The sequence below is a fragment of the Mirounga leonina genome, unplaced genomic scaffold (genome assembly GCF_011800145.1).
Source record: "Mirounga leonina isolate KUSES-001 unplaced genomic scaffold, KU_Mleo_1.0 Mir_153, whole genome shotgun sequence".
Lineage (NCBI taxonomy): Eukaryota > Metazoa > Chordata > Mammalia > Carnivora > Phocidae > Mirounga > Mirounga leonina.
Genome location: NW_023270387.1, coordinates 20,292,982 through 20,314,111, shown reverse-complemented (window position 1 = coordinate 20,314,111; position 21,130 = coordinate 20,292,982). Strand labels below are relative to the sequence as shown.

The 21,130-nt window shown below is 51.0% G+C and overlaps 1 protein-coding gene across 2 annotated transcripts in view; it reads right to left on the bottom strand.

Moving 5' to 3' along the window:
• Window positions 1-20,550, bottom strand: part of PKNOX2 (PBX/knotted 1 homeobox 2) — a 255,822-nt gene extending 235,272 nt beyond the window's left edge. The window contains exon 1 of one of the 2 annotated variants that reach the window (XM_035009226.1): window positions 20,473-20,550. The gene's annotated coding sequence lies outside the window, so the exon portion shown is untranslated. The remainder of the gene's footprint in view (window positions 1-20,472) is intronic. The other variant, XM_035009225.1, reaches the window with a different exon arrangement.
• Window positions 20,551-21,130: the final 580 nt, after the last annotated feature.

Genomic DNA, 21,130 nt, shown 5'->3' with positions numbered 1-21,130 from the left:
ATATAAGAGCTAAATCCATAAAGCTCTTCAAAAAAAATAGGGATAAAACCTTGGATTTGGCAATGATTCTTAGATATATCACCAATACTATAAGTAATAAAAGAAAAATATATAAATTGGACTTCACTGAAATTTTTAAAATTTTGTCCATCAAGGAACGTTATCAACAGAGTGAAAAGACAACCTACAGAATGGTAGAAAGTATTTGCAAATCATGTGTCTGATAAGGGTTAAATATCCAGGATATATAAAGAACTCCTAAAACTCAACAACAAAAAGACAAATCAATTTAAAAATAAGCAAAGTACTTGAATAGACATTTCTCTAAGGAAATATACAAATGGCCAGTAAGCACACAAAAAGTCTTATCATGAGTGATTAGGGAAATGCAAATCAAAACCACAATGAGATACCACCTTATACCTACTAGATTGACTACAAACAAACAAAAACAAAAACAGAAAATGAGTGTTAGCAAGGGTGTAGAGAAATTGGAACCCTTGTGCTTTGCTGGTAGGAACTTAAAATGGTGTGGAAAACAGTTGGTAATTCCTCAAAAAGTTAAACATTGAATTACCATATGACCTAGCAATTCCACTCCTACATATATAACCAAAAGAACTGAAAACAGGGACGCCAACAGATACTTGTACCAATATTTATTGCAGCATTATTCACAATAGTTGGAAAGTGGAAACAACACAAGTGTCCATCACAGAGGAAGAGATAAACAGAATGTGGTATACATATACAATGGGCTATTATTCAGCCATAAAAAGGAATGAGATTCTTATACATGCTACAGTATAGATGAACCCTAAACACATTATGTTAAGTGAAATAGCCAGACACAAATGAATAAATATATTATGATCTCATTTATATGAAATATCTAGAACAGGCAAATTTGTAGAAACAGAAAGTAGGTTAGAGGTTACCAGGGGCTGAAGGGAGGCCAGAATTGGGAGTCATTGCTTAATGGGTAGAAAGTTTCTGTTTGGGGTGATAAAAAAGTTTTGGAGATAGATAGATTAAAAAGTTTTTATTACACCGTGAATGTCGCTGAAGTGTATACCTAAAAATGGTTAAAATGGCAAATTTTATCATATATATGATATATTTAATTTCTCATAGAAAATTAAATTGAACCCAAAGAGCCTAACCAAAGGGGAAAAACCCAGATTTCTTTCAACCTTGAACTCAGTAGCTAAAAATGCACATAGGCTTTTCAACAGACTACTCAGACTGAGGTACAAACTCCAGGAGGGAAGGACCAGGGATGCTGCTTGCTTTCTGCAGGGGTGCTGGAATCAGGTAGCCACAAATGGAGTGGGGCTCCCCTAAAATGCAACCACTTAACAACTGTTTATTGAGCACACACAATGATTAACAGTGAGTAACCTGCCTGAGGAACTTGTACTTGGCCTGCCTTCTGAAGTCTGAGCAGCCATGGCCTGCAGCCCTGGACTGTGCTCAACCATTAGGATGTCTTTCTTTGTGGTTTGTTTTGGGTTTCAAGCGAAGGTGCTGTGTAAATGGAAAAGCATTATATAGGTGTGAGATGGTTGGTGTTGCTATCATTACTATGATCACTAGGGATTTATTAGGTCTTCTTGGAAGATGCCAGCCTAGCCAGCCTCCAACTCAAAGCCAGCAAAAGCAATAGGTTGCTCCTGAGTGTGGGGAGGAGAGGTTCTGGAGAGAAAGCAGGGAAGAGGAGTCAGCATGGGCAAAGTTCCAGAGGCTCTCTTACTCCACCAGGAGCCTTTCCTCCCTCGGTGCTGGCTGGCTCTGGTGCCCTGGGGGTCTTTGCTTATTATCTTCCTACACACACGCCCTTGTTTAAGGCTTCCCTCTATCTGCCTATTCAATCCTATCCTACTCAAACTTCAAAGCCCAGCTCATGGGAGACAGGATTTCTAATGGAAAAAGTTTAGAGGCAGAGGGACCTGGGTTCTGATCCAAACTTAATCAGCTGTGTTTCTTGAACTTGTGCCATATGTGAAAATGGGAACAGTTATACCCACATTCCAAGCCTACTATCAGGTAGTAAGTGTCAAGGGTTTGGCACACCCACCTCTTCCATGACATCTCTCCCAATCCCCACAGCCTACTTGATCTCTCTTTCCTCTGAGAGCCTCACTCTTAGTAGTATCTCTCATTTGGTAATGAATCCTCCTGACCTGTAATATCTCTTGTCATGAACCACTCTTACATACTGCTATGTAACTCCTCCGAAATAACTGAACTTCCCATGTTTTCATGCTTATCTCCCCCACTCAAACTGTAAGCTCCTTCACGTAGAGGCCAAATCTTATCATCTTTTGTCTTCTTCCATGGTGGCTAGCACACAGTGGGTGCTAAATAAATTGAAAATATATTTGAGGCAAATGGAGGATCCATTTGCAACAGAGGAAAACCCCACAGGAAACAGAACACATTCAGCTCAAAGTAATAGCCCATTCATACTCCCTGCTCTGGATGAAACTGTTCCCTGCCCACATTGGCACTTAATGAACACTCCATTCATTGAGTGAATGAAATCTGCTGATGCCCCCCCACTCATTAAGGTCAACTACTGTGGCTAATCAGGAAAATAGTTAATCTGAAGGAAACACCTCTTTTTTGTGTGAATTTTAGTATGTCTTTGGAAATGGTGTCTATCTTCTTAGTTTCATTTGACCATTAAAAGGAGTCAATGTAAAAAAATTAATTAAAAAAAAAAGTCAATGCCCCATGAGCACAGCTCTCCCTCCATTAAGAGAAAGGAGGCCCAGGAGTAGGCTGCAGTGGTAGAGGGTAGCTGGCCAGGAATCTAAGCTGTGTCACCAATGATCCACAGAGCAGACAGTCCACTTTCAAGAAAACAGACTTGGTGCAAGCTGCCTTCGTGTACCTTATCCTTTAGCGCTTAAAGAATTCCGCAGCCTATTTGGCCAGGAGGCCCTCTGGGTCCTAACCATTGGTCAAATCTCAGATGAGTCATGACCACCCCGGGCCCTAGGTCCTCATCTGAGAGGAGGCCAAATTAGACTAGAGGCTCCCCAACATCCTCCTGCAAGGTTTATTGATTCCAATGAGCCTTCCTATTTTCCTGAAAAATCAAAGGAGTCAGGGAAAGAGGAAGAGAAATATTAAAAGTGCCCTGGAGTTGAGCCACCAGCCCAGCCTCAAAGGGCAGGGACAACAGCAGGTCACCTGTGTCCATCTCTCTCCCCACAAAACCCCCCAAGGAGGGGCTGCTGGTAGGCCAGGATGCTGCCGTGGAGCAGGCTTAGTGCAGCGGACTTGGAAAAGCCGGGGAGGCCCAGCCCAGCCTCTGTGAGGGAAAGGAAGCAGCTCCTTCTTACCATCCCATCCCCAGCACTGGGAATAAAAGTAAAGGCTCAGATAGCTTCGCCTGTTATACCTATCACGTGCCGGGTGCCCCGTCCCAACACGGCACCATAATGTAGTTATTTAAGTCCCCATTTCTACAAGTGAGGACACTGAGATTTGGCCAAAGTCAAAGTACCCAGCAGATGTGGGATTTGAATTCTGGTCTGTCTGAAGCCAAAGCCTTTTACCTTTCAACTAAGCCCTCCATTGATTTCTGACTGTCACTGGGAGATTCAGAAGCCAAATGGAGGGAGCAATGGGGCAGCTTTTAGTGGGTACAGGAGCCTCAGCTGTACCCATGCTCTCCCTCCCAACTGACTCATTGGGTGACCAACTTCTGTGGGGTTGCCCGGGACTGGACAAGAGACTTTTACATTAAAACTGTCCTGGGCAAACTGAGATGGTTGATCATCCTATAACCAAGGTTCCCTTGTGCTTTGTGGTTCCAAAGAAAGCAAATACGTTTTCAGAATGACTCCTACTCTGAATAGAAGAGTAGCTTTAGGCCCGTCCTCCAACATAGCCCCAAAGGGCCAGGTCATACAGAGAAACCTCTCCTCTCTGCATCCCAGCTCCAGGCTAAGACCAGGAGAAGCCAGTCTGGGCTGAGCTGGGGCTTGAGGAGAGCGGACAGAAGAGAAGAGGGACTTGGTAACTGAAACCAATTGGGCCAGATTCTTTTGAGGCACTACCTCCATCAAATATTCACAACGACCCCACAGTAGGGGATTACTGGCCCATTTTACAGATACAATAGCCACAATTTTGAAGACCATTTAGAGGATCTTCTCAGAGGTTCCCCCCAAACATTTAAGAAGCCTGGATCCTGAGAGTCTTGCTCAGGAGGCTCCTTACCAGGAATCTAGGCAGAATCCCCTTAACGCAAGCCCATGGGGAACTGTTTCCATGGGGAGGGAGGTCAGACTGGGCCAGGCCCTCCTTCCAGCCCTCACTGGGCAGCTGGTAGAGGGTCTCACTCGGGTCTGTCTTCTCCAAGTGTATGCATGCACCAAGGGAGAAGAGGACTTGCCCCGTGACAAGACCTTCACCAGGCATGAAGATGGAAAACCCAACGGGCAAAGCCTCTCTCTAGCTATCCAAACACACCTCTTCTAATTCAGGCAGCACCTTCACCAGGAAGCCATAGTAGTCAAGGACTACTGTGGCCCGTATGTCTTGCATTCTGCTTCATGATGTGTCTTGCATTCTGGTCTTGGGCTACCTATTATTTAACTTAATGAATAAGAGGGTGAGCACTGGTGAGAGGCTGCCTGGGTTCAAATCCTGGCCTGCTCACGATTAGCTGGGTAACTCAAAACAGGTGACTTTTCCTCTCTGTGCCGCAGATTACTCAAATGTGAAAGATGCAAGCATCCACCTCAAAGAGTGTGAAAGTTAAGTGAGTTATAAGGCATAAAGTACAGATGAACAATGGCTGGTACATAGTCACTGCTCAATGAATGTTTGCTATTATGATTATTTTAATATTAATACTGATGTTAATAAAATATTGTCATGCTTGCTGGACTAGAAGTTCCTGGAATGCAGGACCAGAAACTGATACATCTTTGCACTATTCCCCATGTTAAGCAGATTCCCACCAAGTAAGAGCTGTATAATCATTTCCTGTGGCTTGACCTTCACAGAAGACTGACAGGTCCTTCATGTCACTTCCTAGAATTGGGGAGAGAAATATGTCTGCCTGTCAGTGGGCGACAGCCATCTTTACTAACACCCCCAAGGATGGCGCCAAAGTGCCTCACAGTGAGAAGTACAGCAGCAACACAGATCTTGGAATGAGGCCCCAGGAAGAGAATTCAAGGAAGCCCGAGGCCTCTGGACACGCCACCCCCCTGGAAGTTGGGGACCCACAGAGCAAACCCCTCCTTCCCCAGGAGCTATGTCATGCAGAAAAGCCAAAACCTTGTAGAAAGATCCTGGAGTGAACCTCAGAGGCCTCGGTTCCCATCTGAGTTCTGTGTTGTGTGACCTTTCATAAGCCCCTTAACCTCTCTGGGCTTCTGTTTCCTCAGTGGTTAAATGAGACAGTTGTTCAAAGACCAGTTACTGAGTTCTTTCCAATTCTGACATCCCATGTCTCCATTTCAGAGGAGGGGAAAAAGCATTCTTATATGAACCTAACAGCTGATTTCACAAGCAACCAGCTCTCCTCATTCAGTCATTCCTTCCACAAACATTGACTGGGCTTTCATTGTATGCAAGTGTTCTTCTGGATTATAGGAGTGGAAAAAAAGAGATAAAATATGATCAGTACTGGAGAAAAATAAAAGGGAGTAGGGAGAGCCAGGGATAGGAGAAAAGGGATTTCATTTTAGGTAGGGTCCTCAGGAAGGCCCTCCCTGAGAGGATGACATCGGAGTGGAAACCTGGAGAAATCAAGGGAGCAAGCCAGGCAGATATGTGGGGAAAGAGCGTTCCAGGCAGAGGGAGCAGCAAGTGCAAAGGCCCTGAGGTAGCAGCATGCCTGACTTGTTCCAGGCCCCACAGGGAGGTCTGGGGTCAGTGTGGCTGCAGGAGATGGGTGAGGGAGACAGCCACAGGAGTTAATTGGGGAGGTGGAGATTCAGCCATTGTAAGGACTTTGGCTTTTATTCAATTATGAATCCAAATCATTGAAGCTTTAACAGAAATGAATTTGACACTGTTCACTCATATGGTGAAGGCCAAGGACCTTGTTTGTTTGTTCATTTTTACCTCCCTCTTCTCCACCACGGACGTGGAATCTATTTATGATTTTACTTCTATTACTTTCATTTGGAGCAAAGAAACTGAGGCCTCGAGATAATCTTTTTCTCTCTCCAGGCCTATAGCCAGACTTGAGCCTGGTCTCCATTCCAGAATCTCAGCCTGGGTTCTCCCACCTCTCCTGAAGCTGCAGGCTGGTCCACAGTCAGACTCCTTGTATTCCTTCTCAAACCCTCCCAAGGTTCCCCTTGCTCTCTCTCAATCCCTTCTCTCCCCAGGGCCTTACAGATAGAATAGCCACAATATCCCCTCACACCTTTCTTCACTGATATCCTACTGTCCCTTCAGGCCTCAGCTCAAACATCACTCCTCAGACAGACACTTCCCTACTCTCTCTAAATAAACCCTTCCTGTTAAATGTTCTCAGGGTTTCATGTTCTTCCCCCTCAGAGTTCTTATTACACTTGTATTCTCATGTTTATTTATATGATTTTTTTTTTTTTTTTTTAAGGCCTCTCTACTCCATCCAACTGTGAACTCTATCAGGACTGAGGGTATGTCTGGTTTTGTTCAGCTTTCTATTCCAGGCACCAGAACAGTGCCTGGCACACATTCGAGGCATCCAGTAAATACCTGAAGAATAACTAAATGTCCCGGGCCCTCTGTTCATTGAGCACCCTGGGGGCATGAGGTGCTCAGGGCTCGCCCTGTGGATGTGGCCAGAGCCTTAAGCCACATGGAGCGGGGCCAGGGCTGGAAGAGGAAGGACCTGATGCTTTACACAGGTTACCTCATTTCCTTGTCCCGGCCACCACTAGGGTGGAGGATTACTCTTCCATCTGACAGCTAAGAGAACTGAGGCGCAGGAAGGAAGTAAGTTTCTGGAAGTGTGTCTGTAGTCACACCTAGTCTTTCTGGTTCCAAGTTCTATGCTCTTTCTGCTCTGTCCCAACTACCCTGACCTTTCAGATTCAGCTCTGCCACTGATTTTCTGTGTGACCTTAGGCAAGCTTCTGACTCTCTCTGAGCTTCAATTCTCCATATATAAAATACAGAGGGTGGAATAGACAGACGTCCGTTCCAGTTCTGAGATTTCATAACTTAAGATTCTATGCTTCTAATTTCGTAGAATTGAAACAATGGGTACTAAAGTACTTAGCTCAATGCCAAGCACACTGCAGACACTTCAGAAATGTTCATTTCCTCCCTCCCTTCTTTTCCTTTACCCGTGTCTCCAATACCTTGTTTCACTGACTCTCTGCCACGGCCCTCCTTGAGATCACCTCTGCGGTCCTGGTTCTTCCAGGAGACCCAGAACACTGCCTCCCCTGCCTTCAGGGAAACCAAGCCAGGCTCTGACATCGATGTCTCCAGCCTGTCATGTCCTCAAATGGCCATTCTAGCTGTGCTCCCCAGAGAGGCCCACGGTCTTCCTGTACCCACTCCCTCCTCCTTCCTAAAAGGGCTACTTTGGTCTTCTTGATGTCCAGCACTGTGGGGGAGAGAGAAGGAAGTGACAGGAAAGGAACTCACACACACTGAGTACCTTCTCGAGGCCAGGGACTAGACCAGGCTCTCTGCTGTGTGGTCTCATTTAATCCCCTGCAAAGAGCCATTGTTTCCCCCATTTCACAAAAGGGAAGAAACTAAGGCTCAAAGAGGTTAGGAAATTGCCCAAGATCATACATCCAGAAAGGAGCAAAAGCTGGGCTATAACTCTTAACTGTCTGATCCTGAAGGAAATCCCTTTTGCCAGCCCCAGGGGAGGACCAAACCTCACCCAAGGAGCCACTCGGCACCATCAGCTATTCCCTTGAAAGCCTCTTTTTATGTAATAACTGGATTTACATCCCTAGCAACTTAAGTTCATTCATCTCTCTGGCCACCCCCTCCTTCCTCTCCTCCCTACCCCACCCCCCACAAAGTACCAGACTGAAAAACTGTCACAAATTGTCCCCAGTGCTTCTGAAAGGATGACATGGCTGTACCAATGCACCAAGGAAACAATGTCAAGAAGTTGACTCCATCCCCTGTATAGAAAGAGGGTCAGATCTTCCAATAAATACCATCTCCCCAGCTCACAGCTGCTATCCATGAGGACTTTCCAGAAATCAGACTCAGGTAAGCCATCCATGTGAACATCACCAGGTACCCCCAGATACTATCAAGGCCCTAGCCAGGGCTTCAGGAAGAAGAGGGAACGGATGCCTGTTGTTTTCTAAAGGCTTCTCCTGAAAGCTACTCTCTTAAGGAGCATGATGGCGGGTTGGGGGCTAGGGAGTATGTGGGAATGGCATCTCCTCGGCTCTGTGATGCAACCTGGATGGGAAACTCAGATGGGAGCAAAACTCCCCAGCTGGATTTTTCTGATGCCCACTGTCTTTCTCTCACCTTGTTCTGCCCTTGCCAGGATGGAAAATGAGCCCCCAGGGATGGAGGGCTTGGCCAACTCTTCCCCTAGAAAGGGCCTCATCTGAGAGATGAAATGCAAGTCTGCCCTCCAAGACCCCCAGCGTAGGTTACACTCCCTGTTTATGTTCTTGTGCCTTCCCAGACTTCTCTATAGCTCTTACCATGGTTTCAGTAATAACCTACGGAACTCCAATGCCCACCTCCCCCACGGACTGGGCTAGTTCACGGTCGTATCCGCAGGACCTCTGCAGGGACTGGCATGTAGAAGGTGCTCAATAAAAAATCTATCAGATGAAGACCTGGGTTCAGGCTGATGGGACCTGGCCGAGGCCAGTCCCCCCACACCAGCCCCTAGATGGCCCCTGCACTGGGTTAGATAGGGAAGCGTAAGTGAGAACAACCAATGACACACAGTAGGCACGGAATTCAGGTTTGTCGACCCTCTGCCAGACTCTGGAAACCCCCCAAGAGGGTTCATGCCCTGGCCATGGGGTAGCGTGGCGGGCCATCCTGCCCGCTTTTTGATTACGTAAACACGGTTGTCATCACTCTGTGAGTGAGTCTGAGAGGATGTGTATATTTGTGTGAATGCTCCACTTTAAACTAATAAGAAACATAGAATCTTTGCCAACCAATTTTCTCCCCCACATATTACATGTGAGGCACTGTGTAGGCGCTTTCGTCTATGTTTATATAACGGGCATAACACATCCACGTACATTAACTCATTTGGTCCTCTCCACAGCCCTGACAGGATGCATTATCACCACCACTTTGCTGACGAGGAAAGTGGGGCCAGCTTTTAAGGACACACAGTAAACATGGCTGAGTCAAGGCTCAAACCCAGCATTTGGCTTGTTCTGCACTGTCCTGCCTCGGGACACCACAATCACATCACCCATGACCTATCAGGGCCAGAGCCCTAGATCTTACATCAATTACGCATGACCTGGAGCAGGGGGGCTGGGGAGGGAGGGAGATGGAGAAAGAAAGCAGCCAGGAATCTAGCAACTACCCCAGAAACATGCAACTCCCTAGAGCAGGCAGCATGCTGGGCTGGAAAGATTGCCGATCCAGAATGACACCGAACCAGCTCTGTGACCTTGAGCAGATTCTCTCTCTTAACCCACCCTGAGCCTTGCTTTCTTTCTCAGGTCCATGGTGATGACTAGATAAAAAGGTGAGAGCTCCCAGCACGTGGTAAAGGAGCCCCCAGTCTGTGGCCTTGCACAAGTACCCCAAAATCACAGCGTTTAGGAAAAATCCTTCTCTTCCCTTGATCTATAAGTTAGCTGCAGCAGCCATCTCCTTCCTCCCTGGAAGAGTCCAGTTCCACCATGCTCTGGCAGGGACGCTGGCACCACGATTCTGTGCAAAAGAATGCCAGGGAAGTTCCCTTCTTCCTTGACAACAGCTAATGGCACTCCCCAGAGTACAGCCTGGGAACAAAGTTCTCCTTCCATCTCCCCTTCCACAGCCAATAGAGATGACTTCGAAAAGTATTCTAGGAGAACAGATGTCCAGTTTGGAAAGCGGCCTTCCTAGCAATCTGGAAGTTAGCAGGAGGTAGCCGTCCCTATCTCATTGCCACCAAAAGGCTCTAATGTATTGGGGTACCTTTCCAATGAGAGCTATGCCACTGCAAGGAGCAAGTCACTTTCCCTGGGAACAGCCTCCAGGGAAGGCTGGGGAATCCCATCCAGCTCCTTAGCTTTCCTCCAGATTAAACACAAGTGAGGAGTGCCCCAGGGGACTACTGCCCCACTGTGAGTCTGGTCTCTCCTCCCAGAGCTGAGAGAGGGCATGGGAGAGGGGCGCCCAACGTGGCAGCAGGGCAAGACCACCATGTAAACACAGGCCACAGGAGAGCAGCAGACTTGAGCTCCCATATCCCTGGGCTCTCCTGCTTGATTTCTGTCCCTGTGGTCCCCCTGGAGACTAGAAAACTCAGAAGGCCCGCCAGCAGGAGCTCTTCCAGCCCCCACATCCAAATAGGTGAGGCCCAACTGCTGTTACAGCTACATTTTTCCATTTCCCTCACCTAATCAGAGTTAGACAGGTCCCACCAATAATGGGCTAAATATCCCTTGGAGTCCCACCACCTTCTCCAGACACATGGTGCCCAGGGGTCTGGATCACACATTTTAGCATTTATAGGCCATAGAGTCATAAATAGTAGACCCAGAAGGGGCCTTAAAGACAATCTCGTGTAACTTCCTCATTGTATAAAATGAGATGCTAAGAGCCAAAGACGGTTAAGAGACATGTCAAAGGTCACACAGTTTATCTCCAGCCTGACGTGAATTTGTCTGGGCTCTGCAGTAAGATCGTATAGCTCCTAGAGAAAAAGGCCTTGATTCCAACACAGCATGCTACTGGGCATGCATTAAATAGCGGGCTCAGGCCATGCTTGCTGACAGACCGATGAATCACCAGGGAGGGCTCAGAAGTGAGAACAAGCACCTGTCACCACAGGGCCCTGGGCATACCCAGGAGCCTCTCTGGGCCTCTCTCAGCCTCTGACCTGGAACTAGAACCACAATTCACACAGAGTATGGCCTCACCTGAGAAAGGGCAGAAACAATCCTATACTCCCAAGGCTTAACACAGACCTGGGTACAGAGTATCACTCAATGACAATGGGCTGTCAGAGCAAAAACAGATGAACCTCTGGGGTGGGGCTCACCCCCGCCCCCCGTTCTACCATAGACCCACAGTGCTACCCTGGAATCAGGAAAACTATGCCCACCCCACACCTAAACAGAGTTAGCAGGCCCCACCACTAATGGGCTCAATGTCCCTTGGTGTCTGTCGGGATTGCAAGTCAGAGGACCATGGGTATGAGCCTCCATTCTCCTCACCCCAGGCTCCCGGGGGGCTTACAGCTTGGGCTGCACTACAGTCTGCCAGCCCCACCCACCGCCATTACTACACCTCCCCGCCCTTAAATCTACCTCCACCCCTTGTGCAGGCCAGCCCAGCCCCACCTGCAACTGAAGGCTTCTAAAAGTAAAAATATGGATTGTCTTCTAGGTGTTGGTTTCCATAACAGCCGGTAGCTCTCCCTAGAGTTGGCCAAACAAAGGTATGGGTAACGGAGAAGAGGGGTTCTGCTGGTTCCTTTAAAGAGATTCTCAGGAGAGGAATAGGTGGACCTCGGGGCCAAGCAGCACTCAGAGCTCAGCAAGGCGCTTGCTTTGTCTCCAAAAGACTAAAGAAAGGAGCGTTGTTGTAAAAGGTAGACCTGGGTCACCCTATTTAATGTGAACAGGTAGAGACATCCACCACCCCTTCCTGGAACCCCCACTGTAGCCACTCTCTGAGCCCCAGCTCCTCTCACCTGTCAAACAATATAGCAACACCCATTCCACCTGCTTCACGAAGCTGAGAGGATCAAATGAGAGAGCGCCTGAGGATGGGCTTTATTAGGAAAGAAAATTAATGTGCACCATGAGCTTACCATGTGCCTAGCATTTTTAGATACTCTATTCCAGAGTTTTCATAGCACTCCTGTAGGCTCTGTATTATTATTATCCTAACTATATCTCCAAAAAAACAGGCTCAGAGAGCTTAAGTGAGATACCCAAGGATACCCAGCTCAGTAGTAGTAGAGCCAGGGTCAGAACCCAGAATCTGACTCCAAAGCTTGTGTTCCTTCTCTCAACTGCACACCCATCTCAACAACAGAGGCAAACGTCACCCTTGATGAAGAGGCCAGTGAGTCTTCAGACTGAAAAGCTGCCCTCGTGGAGCCAACCGCTATTGCTAGGACCCATCCATTTGCCCAGGAAGGCCATCGGGCAAGTCAAAGCCAACGCCTTCTGCTGTCTTGAGACCCAACAACACAAGGGCAACCCAGGGGACAAGCCCTCCCGGTGCTCTTGCCCCTTGGTGGTAGCAATGCTGGTTTCAATGACTGCCTAGTCATTGAAGGAAGGAGGACACAGAGAATCATGGAACTTCAGGCTGAAGGGGCCCTCTGAGAGCAAGGTCAAGCTCCTCATTGGATAAGTGAGGAAACTGACACCCAGAGGTCAGCCACTTGTTGAAGGTCACACAGCCAGGCAGGGGCCAGGTCTAGAGCAGAATCCACCATCCTCCAACTCCCAGTTCAAACTGTTATTCTCACCCCCATCCCAACCACTCTGATGTGGGCCAGCTTCATGGGCCCTGAGAGGCCCAGGTGTGGGCCTATAATCTCTGCTCTCTTAGCTTAGGAAAAGCAGGGATGGTGGGTAAGAGAGTTGTGCTGTAGTCAGGAATGGAATTAGTCGGTTTGCTTCATGTACTGAGTCGTTAGCCTAAGTTCTACCCACTGAGAAGTCAACGGGAAAAGTCCTCTCAGAAATCCCTCAGTCACCAATCCAGGGAGGCCTAGGTGGTACTCTGGAGGCTGTGGTGGCCCCCTTGGCCCCCTGACATGCTAGGGAGGGGCTGACCTCCGCACTCTAGTTCAGGTTGGCCCCCAGCAATCCCTATGAGCCCTGTGACCTGGAGGGTCTCAAGTTCCACTCCTCCCCCTCCAGCCTTGCTTGGCCAGAGCTCACCCCCACCCCTGCACTGACCCTGCTGAGAGCTCACCTCCACGCTGTCCTCACTACTTAGTGGCATCCCATCCCACTCATGCTTCCTTTACTCTAACAGTTGATTCGTACCCATTTTCATGGCACCTCTGTGCATCTGTGTGTCATCTCTTGCGTGTTTCCAGGTTGAGTCTGTCCACCCGCAAACCGCACACTGCCTGAGGACAGGGTCTGTGTGTCTACATCTACCACGGCCCTGGCTGGGGTCAGCACACAGCGGGGCAGCACCAGGCCACAGTGTGACTGGCTGTTCAACGATTGTTGATGGTGCCAGTGACCTGTGAAAGGCCTCAGGCCATGTCCCCGGGGGAGCGAAAAACAAGGGGAACGGGGAAGCTGGGTAATCCACCAACTGGATCCCCCGTCCAAAATAACATGGGGAGGGAAAGGAACCTGATTGAGCCTCTGCTGTATGCCAGACACTGCTAGGTACTTTACAAATGCTCTCTCCGCAATTCTTTGAGCGTTATCCTTTTTTATTTCTCCCTTTACGGGTGGAAAAGCTAGTGTCTAAATTCTTACAATTAGAAACTAGCAGAGTTAGGCTCTGGGGGCAGTTTTATCTGAGGCTAAGCCCATGCTCGGTACTCTGTCCACAGCCGGCAAGTTCCTAGAAGACAGGGATTTCGTGGCTACATGCTTTTGTCCTGTTTGGTGTTGCTGCTTGTAGCCTCAAAGCCTAGAACCGTACCAGGCCTACATACAGGAGACAGGCTATAACTATTTGCTGGACGAAGGAACAAAGGAATGAATGAAGACCATGCCGCCTCTCCCCGGCAGGACAGGAAAAGGGCTTGTGAAGTCAGGTTCCTAGGCTCTATTTCTAGGAATCTTGGACACTGATTTGTTCCTTCTCTCCAACCAGAGAAGTACCCAATATATTAAAGTTCCTCCAAAGGCCATGTGGAGGATGGGTGGGTTTACTAGGCCTGGGATAGGACTGGGAGTGGAAGCATGAGCTGAACACAAAAGACTAGATCTTAATGAGGCGGGGGGATTTAAAAGTGTTCTCGGTGCTCTGTGATCTGCTGATTCTGAGGCCACTCTCTGGCCCAGGTGGATCTGGCCTCTGCCAACCCCGGGAGGGCTCCCTCATCCACACTGGGTGCCTCTGCCACTTTGCCTGAGCTGTACTGAAATTGGTCACATTCCTATTAAGCAGAGAAACTACCAGTTCCACCACCCACTCCAGCCCCATCCGAACCCCCAAAAGATCCTGCTCCAGGCCCCAGGGCCAGCTGCTTTTCTCCACATTCCAGCCAAAAATAATATGAGAACGAAGCTGTTTGGTGGAGACTTAATCTAATCTTCGTTGCTTCAGTTTTAAAATATCCTGCCTGGTTTAGGGTTTCTTATTACACACAGGGATGTGTTTTTAGTGAGATAGGTCTTAGTAGAAATGGCCTTCTTGTAATTAGAAACCCAGTCAGGCAGGGCCTGCAGTGAGGCATCCAAGCCAAACAGCAGATCCCCCTGAAGACAGCACATTTGCAGCAGAGAGCTCTTCCCAAGCTGCCCGAGGGCTTGCTTCTCCCTTACTCCTGGGGGATCTGGAAGGAGAAAAAGCTCTGGGAGAAGGAATGTACCTTCCAACTCGTATGCATTCCCTTAGCAAAACCGTTGCTCCTTCTACCTCCACTCTGCATCTCCCCACTCTCACCCCCGATCAGAACAGAGACTAAGATGTTGCTCAAGACCGCTGGAGGAGGATATGTGGAGGAAAAAATTACCCCCAAGATGTCCCCATGGACGAGGGAGAATTAAAGGCAAGCATTCCACTGGAGCCACGTCTCCAGTATCAGGGCTAGCACTGAAATACCAGGCATGGGAACAGGAGGAGACTCCAAGTGCTGATACACTTTTGTGTAAGTGCCGGGTGTAACTTCTTGGGCTTTCTGGCCCAGAACCTGCTTTGATCTGCTAGCATGGAGACTGCTAAGTGAGGTTCAAGCTGCGGCTAGCTCCGGACCAGTGCCCATCCCCCCAGCCCAACCAGATGTCACACACCAGTCCAGGCTCAGGCCTCTTCTTTCCGCTGGCACAAAGGGAAGGGGCTGAATTTCTGATAAGTCAGATTCTGCGTTTATCAGATGCTTGGAAGCTCTTCCTGGTGGCACCACCGGGGAGAAGCACCGCTGGTTCCCCCAACTTAACTGCCCCTCCTGATAAATTGCAGGGGGATTTGGGGATCGCAATGGGGTTTTCAAATTCCAGGATATAAAGAAAGGCAGGCCTTCAGCCCCTTCGCCCCCAGTCTCAGAACTCCTGGGAGTTGTGGGGAAAGAAAGGCTCTGGATCAGGCAGGGAAAGAAAACACAGGGAAGAATGTGACTCTGCTGCTCAGAAGCCTCTCTTCATTTCCTTTATTATTTAGAGCGCACCCAGAGCAAGAGTCAGGGAGTCATGCAAGATTCGCCCCTCGGTAGCCTAATGAGGGACTCGTTCGATACATTCCACTTCACAGATGAAGAAACCGAGATCCAGAAGCTAGGTGACCCGCTGCAGTCATGTAGCCAGACAGTAACAGAGCATAAAACCACCAGGCCCCCCAGTTTCAGCTTAAACACTAGCTCAGCATGCTGACCTGCCAACCTTTATTATCTCCTTCCTCCCTTTCCCACCAGGTATTAGATTTAATTAAATTAGCAGATCCCCATCGCAACAAGCCCGGCCATGCATCCTGACCAGAGCCCAGCCAGGGCAGTTACTCCCTCTAAATTCTGCTTCTCAATATATTCAATCTTCAATAAGTCACAGATCGCATGTGAAGTGTTTTTATACAAAGCATGGTGTGTTGGCTAGAACCAAGGCTGACGGTGGCTCACGATGATTTCATTTTCCGTATAACTTCCTCTGCTTTTCCTCCGTGGCATCGCTTCGCCCTCTCCATACTCTGATCTGCATTTTGTTTGATCCAGACACTTGGCTTCACATGCCGTCACCTCCAGCAGTTACATCACACATTTATATATATCTTACAGCATCACAGTCCTTGTGCCACACAGCATAGGAAAAAGGAAAACTTATAACAGCATTTCTCACCTTCCTTGAACTAATTTAGAAAATGTGCTTTAAATTAAATAAATCAGGAACAAAAGTCTGAAATTGGAGATAGAATTTCGGGGGGGGCACTAAATAAATAGCAAGGAAATCTTGCAACATGTTGGAAGCCTATAAATTTTATAGGTTGTTTTTTTAATAAAAACAAATTCAATTGCTAACAACACAGTATTATTAAGCCGCTAACGTTTAAAAATCTAATTTGGCCTGCTCTGCTGCTGTTTATGTTGCATTCACCCAGGGTAAGGAAGTCAGGTTGATGGGTTTGGTTTGGTTTCTAAACCAGGCTAATAGAGCCCCCTTTAAAAAGCCAGCCTTTTTGCTTTCTAGGCATGCCTTGGTCCCTAATGAGTTACAGTCCCAGGCTGAAGATGGACATGGCAGACAGAAATTTAACACACACTCTGGTGCACCCATAAACATCAAGGCCAAGGGAGAGGAGGTATGTTTCCAGTTAAGTTAAAACTCCATGAATTCAGGATTCTCCACTCACAAGACAGTAATTCTCCTTATTTCATCACTAACTTACTTCAAATGTGTTTATACAATTTATTGCTACTGAACTTCCAGGCAACTGGTGTAGAGTTAATGAAACCCAGCTTGGAGAAGCTTTGAGCTTTGAACAACTAACCACAGTTTAAATGGTTATGACATGTGGTCAAAGCCACAGCCCAGCCCCACTGCAGTTTCTGTGTTAGGACCTAGTCAAAAACCTTGTCCTCTCACCTTTTATGCCAAATAGATTGAAAAAGGGGAAAGCGCTGAAAAATAGCCTTCCATGTTTCTTCTCAAGGTTCCCAGCCTTTCTCCCTGACATTTTAACACATTTGTCTTACTAAATGCAAGGCAAAGCCCCCCCTCGCCCCCCCACCCTGGGCCCCAAGTAAATATTTTCGTTGCAGTTTGAATTGGCAGCCAGTTGAAATCCTGAAATCCAGTTTGAGTTTAATTGAACAGGGTCAGGCCTACATAAAGCAGTGTTGAGACAGGGTGTAAGGGGGAGGCACCAGGCAGCACTTAAAGTCAGGCTCAGTGGAAGTCCAAAAGGCGGTATCAGAAGGCACAGGTGACCCTGCACTGGGAAAAGAAGTAAACTCGTCTTTCTGAATTACTTGGGACGATTTTTTCTTAATCCTCATTGTCACATGGCACCCTTCCCCAAGCTCTGTCCACGTGGGAACTCCAGGAGCCTCCCTCTTTTTAAACAGGCCCATTTTGGAATAGTAAAGGGGACCCCAGCCACTGCCGCACAATAAAAGCCCCTTTCGAAAGCAGCACTTTCATTAACTTAAAGCAATCTATAGACTTAAAAGCATGGAGCAGTAAACTCCCAGAAAGGATCATAAAACAGCCAGTCTCAAGTTGGGTACACTTCAGTGCAATTTGCACGAGGCATTTTACTGTGAGCACTGGCCGGTAACCCCCTGCCCCTTATTCTGAGCAGCTTCTCTTTCTCTGGGCTTTCATGCCTTTCGCGCTCACAAAGGGGAGGCGGTGACTGGGGAGTCTCCGTGGGGTCATGGCTCCCTCCCGCCCTCTGGCTCCCGGCGGGAGAGCTCACGAATTCCAGGCCTGCAAAAAAAAAAAAAACAAAAAAAACAAAAAACCAGCCTCGGAGCTTCGCTGCCCGCGGGGCAGTCGCAAGGCCCGAGGCCCGAGGCCGCTGCGGCCACTCGTGGGTCCCGCGTTTTCTGAGTCCCCGCAGCGCCGTCTGGCTGCCTGAGCGAGGGGTGCGGAAGGCTGGGACTGTGGGCTCAAGACTGCAAAAAGGAAATTTCAGATCTTCCTTTCGCACAGCCCCTTACACACTTCGCTTCCCTAGTTGGCCTCCCTCCCCGGTTCGGACTTCTCTCCCACCGCCCGAGCTAGGCCTGAGCCATGCGGGTATAGAGTGGGGTTGCCGGGTGCAGCTCGAGTGGGAGATCACGAGTCCAGAGACGGGAGGAGGCCCCCTTCCCTCTCCCTAAGGCCCTGAGGCCTCTGGAAGGCCGGAATGGCAGGGTAAGCGAGAGGGCTAGGGGCTAGGGCTTTGCGTAATATATCGTGTGTTTGAATACCATCATTTCCTCAGCTTTGGGGAGGGGAGGGTCGCCTAGATCTGCCTAAAATGTGAAGCTTTTGGCTTCCACCAGTTGGAGAGCACTCGATAACCGAAAAGTCAACACGCTGGAGAAGTCCCCGAGGCAAGTGGGGTGAGGGCAGAAGACCCAGAGTGCCCCCGTTTCCCAGGCTGAACACACAGGCCGCCCGGCGTGTGGGCTTCCCCGCTGCGCGGGGGGGAAGGAAGCACCCGCAGCGCCTGCGGGTCTAGAGCCCGCGGCTCCGGCCAGGACGCCGGAGTTCGAGCCCGCCTTGCCCTCGGCCGCAGCCCGGACTCCCCGGGCGCGATGCGGCACCTCGCAGCTAGCGCCCCCCGCGCAGGCCGCGGTCCCTGCGGGCCACCCGCACCCGCCCGCCGCTCTGCGCCCGCAGCCCCCCAAGTGGCTTCCAGAACCCGCAGAGCCGCCAGGGTCGGTCCTCGGATCCACTTCGAGCCCTGTGAGGCTGCCCTGTCGCTTCACCCAGAACGTCCCTTCGATTTGTCCGCTTCCAGGAATCTTTCTCCTAGGACCGGGTCCTGCGCGCCTGAAGTCCTCTGCTCCAGATCCGCTTTCGGGGAGAAGCAGCAGAAATTCGGGGCTCGCCTGCCATGGCCCGGATCAACTACTTTCATCGCCTGCCTAAACGTTTTTCCACCCACGGAGCATGGGGACCCGCTCGCGCGACCCTCCCCCAAATTTCAATAGCTTCATCCCAATAAAAAGCCGTGATCCCGTGGCAAAATACTAAAAACGCCACCAGTTCCGCCGAGTCCAGCCTCAGATGTAAGCCCAGGCCCCCAACTCCTACCTCCAGCCCCCTGCTCTAGCCGGGGGTGTAGATCCGATCCCTAAGCTACTCAGCAGCCCCTCTTCAGTCCCGCTTCTGAAAACAGCCTGAATCCTACAACCCAACTCTAGCGTGGCCCTGAAGTCCAGCCCTGATTCAGGGCTGCTGCACCACCACCGGCCACCCCCCGCCCCACTGCCATTCCTAGCCCGTGTCCCCACCGTTCAGGAACCTCGGTCTCTCTCGCCCAGAGCCCTCGGAAAGAATTGCCCGCTTCGCTCGTTTCTTCCTCGGGTTCGGGAGTCAGGGGAACCCCGCTCGCCCAACCCGAAAGAAACGCAAACTTTGCGCGGCAGACTCGGGACTCTTCCCCATCCCCCTCAGCTCACGGCTGTTGGGCGCTTTCCGTCCCCCCTTTTACGAACTCGTGTCCTAGTTCTCAGGCCAGGAGGGCTCCTTATTCCCAAACCTCGCCCTGGGCCCCTACGCCTCCCCGACCTCGCCAAAGACTCCCAACGATCCGCCGAAAGCCAGTTACCCTACAAATCGCTCCTCCAGGGGCGAGAGTCCCTGAGCGTGGCCCCTGGGAGCCCGATTGCCCTGAACCACAGCTCGAGTTGCGCCGTCCCCACCGATCCGCGGGCAAAACCCCACTCGCCCTGTTTCCCCAGGCCGGGCGGGACGCGCGGCCGCGGCTCCTCCACTCCGGTCACACGGCCCGAGGCTGGGGCTGCTCCCGCTCGCAGCCGCCCGTAAGGCAGCTCCCGGCCGGTGGCGCCGACCAAGCGCCGGCCCAAAGGGCGCCCGAAGCCGGGAGCAGGCGAAGGTGGAGACGGCCCGCGGTTCCCAGCCTCGCCCGCGGAGCGCCCAGCCCCGAGCTGCCTGTCCCCGGGCTCCGGCCCGCGCGCCGGTCCCTACTCTCTGGCCCCCCGGCTCTCGCGGCGCACGGCTCCCCGCCCGCCCGCCCGCCCGCCACGGTGTCTCGGGCCCGCGGCTGTCCGAGTCCGCAGCCCCTCTCCTCGCACCCGCGGACAATGCGCGCCCGGCCACGGGCCCGAGCGGGGCGAGGAGGCGGCGGCGGCGGCGGGGCTGCGCGCGGGCCGGGCCGGGCCGGGGCTCGGGCGGGCCGCACGGCTCCGGCCGCCTCCTTCCCGGGCCTCGGCGCCGCTCGCGCTGCTTCGCTCCGCGCTCTCCCGGCGCTTCCCCAGCTTCTCTCTGCACGCTCCCGCCGTCCCTCTCTGCTCCCTGCCTCCCTCCTCCCTGCTGCCTCCCTCTCTCTCCTCCCTGCTGCCTCCCTCTCTCCCTCTCTCCTCCTTGCCCTGTCGCAATGAATAATACTCTGGCTTGGGGACTGGAATAAAACACACGCGCTCTGAGGCAGCCGCCCGCAGCAGCAGCAGCCGCCGTCGCGCCGCCGCCGCCGCCTGCAAAAGCGTCTCTGACATGGAAATGAATGACAGCTTACCTGATGCCAATCTTCATCAGACTGACACCGGCGTGACAACACAGCCTATACTTCCCAGCACTGCTCGGGACGTCAGCGGCACAGGGACCCGCCCCCCGGAGCCCCCCCCCCCCCACCTCCCCTCGCCCCACTCCCCCCTCTCTCCCCACCCCCCTCGCCCCCACCCACTCCCGGCCCGGCGCTTCCAAGTCGGAGCCGCAGCTGGAGTGTCTCCCTCTACTGGAGGCTTTTCGGAGACGTCGGCGCGGGCCCGCTCCTGCTGGCGGGAGGCCGAACGGCGCTGGAGAGGAAGCCGCGCACTGCTAGCCCGCCGCTGGCCGAGGGACGCGGCGGACGCCCTCCAGACTGGGGACACTGCCCCCGCCCCCGCCCCCCCACCCCCCACGCCGCGTCCTCTCTGCAAACCACCGAGGCCAACTGGCACGACCTCCTGGGCTCAGGGGATGGCGAGGAGGGGGAATTTTCCGTGCACCCCGAGAGAACTCCCCCGAAATCATGAAACTTAAAGCTGGAGAGGAATCCTTCCCTCCACCACCACTCCTCCCCCCGCACCCCCACCCCATTCCTGCCTGATGGCCTCATTTTTATGATTGCATTTGAATAATTCTCATTACCCTGGCCCCAGAAAAGGTGCTCAGATGACACTCTGGTTAGTTAT